Source organism: Peromyscus maniculatus, chromosome 13 (genome assembly GCF_049852395.1).
Source record: "Peromyscus maniculatus bairdii isolate BWxNUB_F1_BW_parent chromosome 13, HU_Pman_BW_mat_3.1, whole genome shotgun sequence".
Classification (NCBI taxonomy): Eukaryota; Metazoa; Chordata; class Mammalia; order Rodentia; family Cricetidae; genus Peromyscus; species Peromyscus maniculatus.
This window is the reverse complement of record NC_134864.1, coordinates 27,149,964-27,161,519: the sequence shown is the minus strand read 5'-3', so window position 1 is coordinate 27,161,519 and position 11,556 is coordinate 27,149,964. Positions and strand designations below refer to the sequence as shown.

General features: G+C 46.8%; 1 protein-coding gene across 5 annotated transcripts in view; it reads right to left on the bottom strand.

Annotated features, from left to right (window-relative positions):
- The window catches only part of Epb41l3 (erythrocyte membrane protein band 4.1 like 3), a 231,463-nt gene extending 220,261 nt beyond the window's left edge, over positions 1 to 11,202 (bottom strand). For 2 of the 5 annotated variants that reach the window (XM_076549840.1, XM_076549870.1), the window contains exon 1: positions 10,887 to 11,161. The gene's annotated coding sequence lies outside the window, so the exon portion shown is untranslated. Of the gene's footprint in view, positions 1 to 10,886 lie in introns of all 5 variants that reach the window. The other 3 variants (XM_076549878.1, XM_076549877.1, XM_076549880.1) reach the window with 3 other exon arrangements.
- Positions 11,203 to 11,556: the final 354 nt, after the last annotated feature.

Sequence of the window (11,556 nt, the reverse complement as noted above, 5' to 3'; positions counted from 1 at the left end):
AGCCTGCAATCTGGTAAACAAAGTTGGGTTTATCTTTCCTGAAACACACCTAGTTATCTTCCAACTGTATGCCACAGAGACCAAAGCGGCGCTTAAATGTGGTGTGGAGTAACCTGCAGGGGGTAGCATTCACATATGAAAAGTAGAAAAGATAAAACATCATGATGCGTTTCACTTAGCGAGGAGCTTTGGCAGCTGGGTTACCCTGTACACTTGGTGGCATTACTCATGGCACCATTACCTAATTCATTTCAATTTTTGATCCTTTTTTTTTTTCTAAAAGGAAGCAAGCAACTAAGAATAGCACAAATTATTCATCCTTTATAAATACAATCTGGAAGATGTGACATGATAATATTCCCCAAGACTCACACGTTCTGTGAGAGAAATAAATCTCAGTCATCTGACCATTTAAAAATTACATCTGGGGCCTGTGAGAGGCCTCAGCGGGTATAGGCACTGGCCACCAAGACTAAGGGCTTGAGTTTGAACCTTAGGACCCATGTAGTGAAAGTTGTCCTCTGACTACCACAGGAGTATCCGGGCATGTGGACACTCCTCCCCATAACATATACAATATAAGTAAGTAAATGTAAAAAAAAAAAAAAATCTCTGTATTTTCAGTCTTGCTATTCCAAGATTTAAACATCCTAGAAAGAGCAGAAAAGAAGGCAGGTTAAGAGAAGAGACTCAACACACACACAGTGGTTCCAGGTGTCTGTGGGATGTGGCGCAGCACAGGGGCTTCTGGGCTGGCCCTCTCTGAATTCTGGTCCTCCAGAGTCATCTCACTGTTTCCCCTCCGCAAGGCTAATTTCCCCAGTTGCTCTTCTTCCTGGAATCATCTGCGGTTCCCCAGTCTACTTGATGAATTCCAAAGCATCTTGAGCTCACAAGCTTTTAGGTATCTTAGTGCAGGCATTTAGACGGACCACTGGACCTCAGAGTGTCACAGAGAACAGTGATCCTGGGCTCTCCACCACATCCAGGGAAGTCAGAAACATAGGGACGCCTAGTGATTCTGATGTCAGTGAACTGCCAGCCACATGAACTTACTGGTGTCCATTGATGCCTTTAGGCTCTTTGATGTAGGTGTTATTTTTGTGACTAGAATAGGAGCATATTAAAAAGACAAGGTGCATTTCACTCAGAAAGGTTCCAATGCCACAGTCAAGGGAAGAAATTCCTAAACCACGTTGGGAGAATCTATGGTTAGAATTGCCATCATTGCAGATGATAGAGTCCCACTAACACAGGTGTATTGCAGCTTAAAGTCTTTATTTAATTTTATTTAGTTAACATTTTTTCCATTTATTTTACATACTGATCATAGTCCCCCACCCCCACCCCACGCCAGTCTGCCTCCCTCCCCATCCACTCCTCCTCCATCTCCATTCAGAAAAAGGCAGGCCTCTCATGGGCTTGAACAAAGCATGGCATCAGGACCTATCCCTGGAGATTAGCTAACTTTCTGGAAACCTGTTCCCCATGCTGGATTACCTCATCCAGCCTTTATGTAGGGGGAGGAGCTCAGTCCTACATCAACTTGATGTGTTATGCTTTGTTCAGCTTAAACTCTTATAGCCTGGCAACATCAGTATCTAATATACAAAAAAAAAAAAAAAAGGTGTTTTTTCAAGAAACAGGACTAGGGTGGTGGTGGTGCATACCTTTAATCCCAGAACTCGGGAGGCAGAGGCAGGCAGATCTCTGAGTTCGAGGCCAGCCTAGTCTACAGAGCGTGTTCCAGGACAGCTGGGGTTATATTAGAGAAACAAAATAGGACTAGCTCCATCCACTCAAAAAAATTAAAGCACAAAATGTTTACCTAATTACTTGGCAATTAAACACTCAAGATCAGAGAGATCAAAGTTGCCGTAGCACAGAGAGAGTTAATCCTTAAGATTTTCACCCTTCCAAATGCAATGATGTGGACATTCAGGGATGAGTGAATCAATAAAATTAGTCACCTGCTTTTGACATGCAGAAATGTTTTACACTAGGATTATCAGATGTATCTGCCTAGGGCCAAAGTTTTTTTGTTTTTTGTTTTTTTCTGAATATGACTAAAAGTAAGTAGACATAGTTACCATCAAAAGAGTAAAATGTAAATATTGAAAGTGAAAGCCAATTTGTTATGATGAATTGTCATAGTGAATTAAATGTCAATGGAATATCTCACATGGCAGAAAGGGGTGGTGCTCCCATGAGTACTGAGTGTGCACTAAGTGTGCATGAGTACTTAGTGTATACTAAGTCATCTTATGGGTACTCCCATTTCTTACCGCAACTCTGCAGGTGGTTACCACCAAGGCAGCTTTACAGAAGAAAGAACAGCTCACAGGACTTGGGAAATGTGTCCCAGACAGGCATGAGTACCTGCAGTTTGGGAACACTGGCAGTTAATATGACCCCAATGTGTGCTTCACATACTAATAAGTGCACATTGCCTATTTTAATATTGCATCACCCTATTGGTTCTGCCTCTTAGAGTCTGTAGGCAAACTTAACTTAGACGTGTACCTTGATACTGAGGCCAAAGAGATATGGGGCCAGTGGGAACTAGAGTTTGAATTTTTATCTTTTTTTTTCAGGGCTAATGATGATGTGGCATGATCTTCTCCTAAGATACGAGGCAGGGTCAGGAGCCACCGATCTAGTCGGCTAAGCAGTGCTCCTCGGTTGCTGAGCTCTGATGCCCTCAGGCTAGACACATTAAAATCATTGCCAGCTTAGGATATTTTTAACCTACAGTGGTTGATCAGGATATGACCTCATAGTAAACTCCTGGGTGCTTACCCATTCTCATTTTGTGTATGAGATTATCTTATGCACAGTGCAGACTTAAAGGAGTGCCTGACATTCAAAGAAACAACTATGTTAGGTGGAAAGAAAATATATTTTATTCTATGGGAGCAGTTGTTTTTATTATATCAGGCATCCAGCTTATTAAAACCATCGCAGCCAAAACAGACTCCCAATCTTATTATTTAACTCTGCAGAATCTGGTGGCAGTTTATAGATAAATGTATGGTTGTTGTTGTTGCTTTGGGCTTTTATTTATTTATTTATTTATTTATTTATTTATTTATATTTAAAGGTAGTTATATGTCATGGATTCAGGCTGTACTTGAGCTCAGAGTCAGTTTCATAAATGTTTCCTATTGTCGTTTTATGAAGGGTTGTTTTATGAAGGGAGAGAGCTGTACAGTCTACTGCTGAACTTGCATCAAATGAGCGATCATAGTGCTGTGAGTGTCTCACTTCATCACCCATAAAACGCAACCACACATCAGATGTCATTTGGTTTTTGTGTCCTCTATGCGAATTGGGAAATTCAGCTATTTCCATTTCCCAGTGAGGAAGGTGAGTCCAGGAGACCCAGTGACCTTACAGAGGACTTTCTGGTGTGAGCCACACATATGTAACCAGATGTCTGTGTAGAGTGGACAGAGGGCATCATTTCCATTTCGCTGCAGTGATGTACACTTGACAGGTACTACACGTCAAGTGCAGATGCATAGATACAGCAGCTTGACTCACTCGGAGCCATGCAATGTCCTGTCTCAGGACAGGTTTAAGCACACAATTCTAACATTATAATATGTAAATATTATATTATTATTAATATTATTAATAATATTATTCCACAATATGTAAAGCCTCAATACTGGACCATGTCATTTCCCCCATTCTTCTTCAGGAGCAATGTACTGTTGTTGCCTTAGTCACTGTTCTACTCCGTGAAGAGACACGGTGACCAAGGCAGCTCTCACAAGAGAAAGCATTTAATTGGGGGCTGGCTTACAGTTTCAGAGGTTTAGTCTATTACCATCATGGCAGGGAGCATGGTGGTGGGCAGATATGGTGCTCGAAAAGTTGCTGAAAGCTATATCCTGATCTACAAAGAGAGAGAAGGAGAGGAGGGGAGGGGAGAGAGAGAGGAGGAGGAAGGAGAAGGGAGAGACTGGGCCAGGCTTATGAAACCTCAAAGCCCACCCCCAATGACACACTTCCTCCAAGACCAAGCCTCCTAATTCTTCTAAAGCTTTCAAACAATTCCACTCCTTGGTGACCAAGCCTTCAAATAGATGAGCCTGTGGGGGTCATTTTCATCCAAACCACCGTCAGCGTTAACAGGTATTTGATGACCATAGAATTATTCACTCAGGTTTGAAGGGCTGTGTATTTAAGACTGTGTGCACGCATTTTTGCTGCTAGAATATTGAAACTAGCAATCTTTTTATAATAAATTTCCCCACTTGACTTCAGACATTTAATATGCACATGAGAAATGGCTTCATATTTTCACTCTTTAAAAAAGGGCATGCAATCACAAGAAATCCTCATTTTCTAAAAACTGGAATAAAGAATTTCATCTAGACCTGAAGCATTTCAACATCCACACATGCCAGCAAACACAAGCATGATGCTCCTTTGTAAATCACAGGAATCAGATGAAAGGTTTCCTAAGAATGACTGGATATGAGACAAACCATAAGTCCCCAAGCTAAGAATCTTCTCCCATATTTCTGGGTGCATTCCACACTTCATGGGCATCATGCCCAGCATTTCCCATTTTTGTTTCAGACCAATCACTATCATCTTGGCTGTCCATATCTATTCTGCCTTTGAAAGCGCTGTGGAGCTCACATAACTATAGTTCCCTCTCTACAATGAAGAATGCTAATAGTTTGACAGATTCTTCCAGCTTCTGAAGCTTAAATTATCCCTGTAATTACACAGATGAGACAGAGGATAGTTTTTGAAGTTTCTAAATAATGGCCCATGCCTATCAGGGTTTACTCATGGATGGGCTGGCTCCTTCTTCATTCTGACTCAACATGGGTAGGGGACATCTTCCCGCTCTTTTGTCCTCACCTCTCCTAAAACATCTCTCGACAGTCACTTACTCCATGGGAACTTAGGAGAAACCCCTAGGGTGGGTACCGCTTGGAGGACAACAAGGTGAAGAACACGGACACAGAATCTCAGCTCTCCATCGGTAAAGTACAGTGAGGCACACAGGCATGTTAAGTGCCATAGCAGAGGAAAGAGAGGAAAAAGGTTTTCCAAGTAGATGGGAAACTTCAAAGGGGTGGTGATGCTCGAGTTTGATTTAGAGAACCAATAGGTGCTCAGAATGGACACGATGAGATGAAGGGGGGGGGGCGTATGACAATGATACAGAAATGAAACGAGGCATGCATGGGCATTGGAGAGTGTTGTTAGGGCTCTCCTATTGGAGCCACGGGACAGTGTGGACATGTTGCCACAGAAGATTAAATGCAGGACAAGGCTAAAAAGGAGGAGGAGTTTCGGAGTAGGGAGTAAGCTAGTCAAAACAGTACTGCCGAAGAGTCAATGGGATCTAGACTAATGTCACTGTGGTCTAAGCAGGAGTCACAGGTTGGACATACACCTGCCAGCATCATGATAGGAAGGGCCGGAGAGGCAGGCTTTGCCGCATGGCACTGATATCTCTGTGGTGTGTGTTTTATTGGGAGTAGTGCATGGAAGGAAGCTGTGGAAGATGAAGACTGGGTCTCTGTCTGGGCAGACTTGGGACCTGGAGATTGTGGAGTGGGGGCTAGAAAAGACGAGATGTAGAACACCTAGGTGAGATATTCCCGTGGAAGCTAGGAGAGCAAGCCAGGCTAGCTTGCTAATGGAGGCCACACCATTACAATCCAGATCCAGCAAGTGTGCACCCAGCTAGGATTCTCTTCCCATTCTAGAAGCCAGTGACTTATTTCTGGGGAGCTAACCTGAAGGTCAAGGCTGGAACTTGATGTTATAGCAGGCATGTGTGTTGCTGACTTCTCAGAAAGCCTCTTTCTACACGCTTTACAGGTTGGGACTCTGAGGTCTTTGATACATAGAATGAGCTCAAGGCAGCCAGGATTGAGGAATCCACGTTCTGGATCAGTCTGGTCTTTTTAATAAAGGCGGCCCTATTGACATACCTATCACTTCAGACATAGAGGAAACAGTCGTCCTCTCTCTCCCTATACCTCTCTCTCTCATTTCAGAACTCTCAGTGTGAAGAACTGGCATGCACCCTTTGCCTGTGTTCTCCCTGACTGACATCCCCCGAAGGGTCCCCAGAAACACTCATTTTCCTGGATCAGCACTGCTTTTCACCTAGTTAACTGTTCACTCCCTCGTGACACAGCATTCTAAGACAGGCCTCCTTCAGCCCGATGTCTCCAATTCTTTCCACAGGATACTGCCCCTTGCATTAGCCATAGGCTGTGACACATTTAACTTGTCAGAACACATTCTGGGCATACATCAATCTTGCTCTTTATGTAACACCATCAAAGCATTAAATCCTCCTGAAGGAAATGCTCATGTGCCTCACAACCAGCATTAAAGCCAAAACAAATTATTTTCCTCTCCTTGGTCATAAGTATGACCTATTGAGATGACAACTCATAAACGTTTCCTATTCACTATCTAGATTTTTCCATCTTAATTGTGAAGTTTAGGTTCAATGCCTTTCAAACTCTGCAGTTCATTAGCTAGCAGCTTTCATTCATGTATTTGTCTGTGTTTAAACTGACAGACCATGGTTGGTCATATTCACAGGGCAAAGTGTGATGTTTCAATGCATGTATACAATAAGCAATTAGATAGGGCACAGTAATAGACATTATTCACCACCTCAAAGATTAATCATTGCTTTGTGTTGGGAGCATTCATAATTCTCGCTAACTATTTTGGTGCATATGACCATTCATTTTTGTTTAAAACTGTGGTCACCCTACTCTGTCACAGAACTCTAGAAAGCAAGTCCCAATAGAACTGCATTTTTCCACCTGTTGACCAATCCTCCTCCTCCTCCTTTCCTGCCCACTCCATTACTTTCTACTTCTGTAAGATCAATTGTTTTACTTCCACGTCTGGATGAGAACATGTGGCATTTGCAGAAGTCCCATCTTTCCAATGGCAGTTCTTACTATGTTGGTAAAAATCCTTTGCTAGGTCTCACACTTCTAAGTGTCTCAGATAGCTCTAAAGTCGTAAATTAATTCTTACAGTCAGAGTTGTAGGGGGGGAATTATTATTCTCCTTGTGGATGAGGAAGTGGCTGTCTGGACTAGACTGTGACTCATCCTACTTTCTGGAGCTTTTTTAATGAACCATTCACAGCCAGCCTGCCCTCACTTTAAAAGTCCTACACAAATCACACCCGCTTTTAGCTGTTGATTTTCTTTTTTTTTTATTTAAAAAAAAAATGTGCCACCACGTAGCATATTGTGAAGACAATGATCTGTTTGGGGCTGGGACAATATGAAGAACCTATATGACTCTGGTTTAAAGAAACAGGAGCATGAAGATGTTGTATTATTTTTCTGTTTTTGTAGCAAAACACTATAACCAAGACAATTCATAAAAGAAAACATTTAATTAGGATGATGGCAGCAGGAATAGCCGAGAGCTCACATTTTAACCCACAAGCAGAAGGCAGAGAGAGGCACATTGGGGATGCCCCCCACCTCCCCTGAAGTCTTCTGAAACCACAAAGCCCACCCCAATGACACACCTCCTCCAACAGGCCACACCCCCTAATCCTTCTTGAACAGTTACAGTAACTGGGGACCATGTACTCAAACACATGAGCCTGTGGGAGGCATGCTCATCCAAAGCATCACAGATGGCACCAGCTTTTCCCAGAGGGCTGACCATGGCCTTTGGAATTGACATACAGGTCAACTTTAACACAAGCTGGAGTACATATTGCTTGTCAGTACATAGTCCTACAAGAGACCTTCTCCTCCTTAAGACATAAGCCACAAGACCTATCTTGCCTGGTGTCGCTTGGCTTTTGCTCACAGTGCTGAGAGCAGTTAATTTCCCCACCTATCTACGCGGCAGCGTCAAGATCATGTTTATTTTGTGGCTTATCATACAGAATAGCTTCCTGCGGACTGCTGTGTTCATCCTTCTCCAAACTCAGTGTCAACGAAGGAATACAATACACCTGAAAGTAGTGAGATACCCATTTCTAGAGGCATTCAACCAGGGACCATTATGGACAGATTTAAGCAACTCTGTCTTATTTTCCGCTTTATCTAACAGCCTATGGGCCTTCTCACTTGAAGCAATTTCACCACTCCCGGGTTTTTAACATATGTAACTAAAGAGCGCATGTTGGTCCTCAAAACAACCATTAACAATAGTTTAAAATTATTTTAATACTGACTAATCCTAGAAATTATTATATGTCTTTTTCCAGGTCAGTGTTTTTCATTATAAGCATCAGTTCTACGGTGTTTGTTAGACACCTACTGTGTGCAAAAGTGCCATGCCCTTAACAGTGTTCATACATCCTGGTGAAAGGGATAGCAACATTGTCTGGACCGAGAGGTCAAGGATTAAGTATAGTTTCTCTGCTTCTCAGCACAAAGAATGCTCCCGCTACGGGTGCAAGCTAGTTTACGAAATCCATTCAAAAATCCCAAGTGAAAGGATGGCTAAAGAGTGGTCTTTACTCTTCTGTGCCACTTAGGTTTGAACTGTGAAGGATCCAACTAGGAAATACTTATGTCCAGTACCGGAAGGTTGAGACCTAGACCCCCAGGGTCACTTCAGAACAAGCGTGGGCTGGAATCTTTCCTGTTCCAAATCTTTTTCACCCAGCTCCCCACCTTCCCGCTCCCACAGGCAGCATGGTTGCAGCCTGGCCTGTGCACATCTTAACTGCTCCTCCAGTAACTGTCACAAGAAATGCAGTGCAGGAGAGTGGGGGCCCACGCAGACCTGCTCTACTAGATTACAGAGTCTGTTTCTATTCAAATGGAATTTAGATTTAAACCACAATCAGATCAGGGATTTACAGTCCTTTCCACTTTCATTCATTTCGTGGATTTCAGCCCTCTTCCGGCCCAGTTTTAATCCAGTGCATTTTCACAGAGAATTACGTGGGTGGTCGACCAGCCTGGTGTGGGTGAGGCAGAGGGTATCCTTATACCAAGTCTGCTTAGGAGAAAGCCCAAGGGGGGGTGTGGGCAACCGCTCTGCTCCTCTGGGTTGAGTTGACCTTAATTCCCCTGAGGACCCCTTGGCACTCCACCCACCCTCTCGAGATTCAGCTACTTGTGGGATCGTGGATGCTCCGCGCCCTTGAGGGCTTTTTGGAGGCTGCCTTGCTTCTGGGAGGATTTTACTGTCTGAACCTACGCTTTCCTTGGAGAGAGGCTCAGGGCGAGGGAAAGCCCTGGCGGCTTCCCTTCTGTAGAAGGAAAGCGAAAGCCACTAGAGGCGGCTCCAGCCAAATGCGCTGTGTGGCTGCAGCTCCTAAACCCGCAGAGGTGGTCACTGAGCGCCACAGACCCGGTTCTCAACTTCGCGTGTGACTTGGGTACCTCCGAACCTGCCTCCGCCACCCGGACTCGTAGTTCTGCTCACAGATCCCAGCTCCAGGAGTGCCTGGTCGTCCTGTGCAGCTTTGCCTGGCCACCCCTTGCGGCGGGCGGACCGCGCTCGGCGCTAGCCCGCACAACCCTGGCTCTCCCTTCCGAATGGGGAGCGCCCTAGGGAGTTCCGAGCCTTCAACTTCTGCTTTCCCAGGGACTACACGCCCTCATATCCCCAGCTGAGGTCCTGACAGCTCGGTCCTGTGAAGATGAAACGTCCGGCGAGGGGCGCTCCCTGGTATTTTGAACAACAGCCCAATTTGCCTCATCACGCAGTCTCCAAACCAAAAGATTTCCAATCCCTGGATGAGCTTAGGTGGAGGGACCCGGAGTTTGAGAGCAAGGAGAGGAGCCAGAAGCCCCAAGTTGCAGAGCGCAGTTGGCTGCAAAGGGCTGAGGCGCCCTGTGGCGCTGCGGGGCAGGGGGAAGAGGACTCCTGCGTCTCTGCCTCCCAGAGAATAGAAGACAACACACACACACACACACACACACACACACACACACACACACACACACACACACACACACACACACACACACACGAAAGCAACCATACCCTCTCATTCTGTTTTCCGCGCCCTCCAGGCAGTGAGCGGGGAACCCGGAGGTCAAACCACTGACCACCCGCACCCACCGGGCTGAAGTGCTGAGATGGAGACAGAGGTTCTGACCTCAGCTCCAAGGCTGGTGTCCTCTTAGGAGGCTTCCCAATCCCGCCCAAGATGGGCAAGATCTGGGTTCCAAGATTCCGTCTTTGGGCAAAGGGTTTGGGCAGCATGGAAGAGGGGATAGAGAGAGCACTAGAAAGCGAGTCCTCGCAGAGAACTACCCAGCCTCTGGCTCACAACCAGGCGGCGGGGGTCAGGGAGTCGGACCCCCCAGGCGCCCGAAGTCCTGCAAGGGCGGGGAGCAGAGTGACAGCAGCCACCACTCCGCGCGTTGGCACTAGCACGGAATCTCCGAATCGGCAGGCTAAGCATCCAGTGCCGAGGGGTGGAGGCGAGAGGGCGGAGGAGGAGTTGCCAGAGCAGAGAGGGATGACGTCCTCCAGAGCCTCTGGCTCCTGGAGACAGATTCGCGAGCTCTCTGGGTCCAGCGCTCTGGGTCGGGGGAAGGCGATCACTGAGGAGCCGCGCCCCACTCTCGCTGCGTCTCCAACGCGGCGAACACAGGGCTAAGTCGGGCTAGCCCAAGCTAGAGTGCATGCCCTCAGGCTACCTCCAAAGCATCTTTCTGCCCGTCTCTGGACTCGGGCTGTCCGCTCAGGAGAACCTACATATTCCAGGAGGGCGCAGGCAGGTAACCTCCAGCCGGGCCAGCCTCGCCTCTTCCTCGCTTCTCAGCGATCGACCTCAGCCAAGGGCAGGCTCCTCTCCCCGGCCACTGCCCACGGGAGGAACCCGCGCTCTGCACTGGCCCCTACTATGGGGAAGGAGGGGAACACTAGGGTGGAAAGGCGCTCACCTGGATAGCAGAAGCTTTCCTCTCCGTCTTCTTTCCAAACCTGTTCCCAGCCCCCAGGCACAACCTTCCTCGGAGAAAACGAAGTAGTGCAAGGGCACAGGGATGGAGCGCTGCTCCCTAGTCCCTGCGCAGCGGCAGTTCCCTTTGGCTTTTTCCGGGTCTGAGCTCGGACTCAGCCGCGGGAAAGGGCTCCCGGAGGCTGCAAGGGGCCGCCAGACCCGGGCTTCTCCTGCCGCGGTGGCGGTAGCACCTCCAACTTGCCACCTGCAGCGCGCATTGGGCGCCTGTGACAGCCGGTGCTGCTCAGCCCGAACCGGCCCGCCCTCCGGGAGCGCCAGTTGGTTGCGCCTAGCGCCTAGGCGGACCCCATGCTTGGCCCCGCCCTATACCGGCCTCGGAACGGAGCGCGCTCGCAAAGTCTTTTTGCCAGGCCTTCCTGGGCTTGCTAGCCAGCAGCCTCTGCCAGCATGGAAGAATCTTTCCTACCCAGATCCAGACACACAAGTGCACACACAATTCTGTGTAGGTAAAGACTGGAGGAAGGAAAGAGGTTGTGAGTCATGTCCCTTCGTGTACTCAAGTGTTTGAACAAGGAAAGTGTTTTCATTTGGTGGCGTTACATTTTTTTTTTTTTTCAATCTCTGGAAAGAATTAACACTATTGCAGCAAA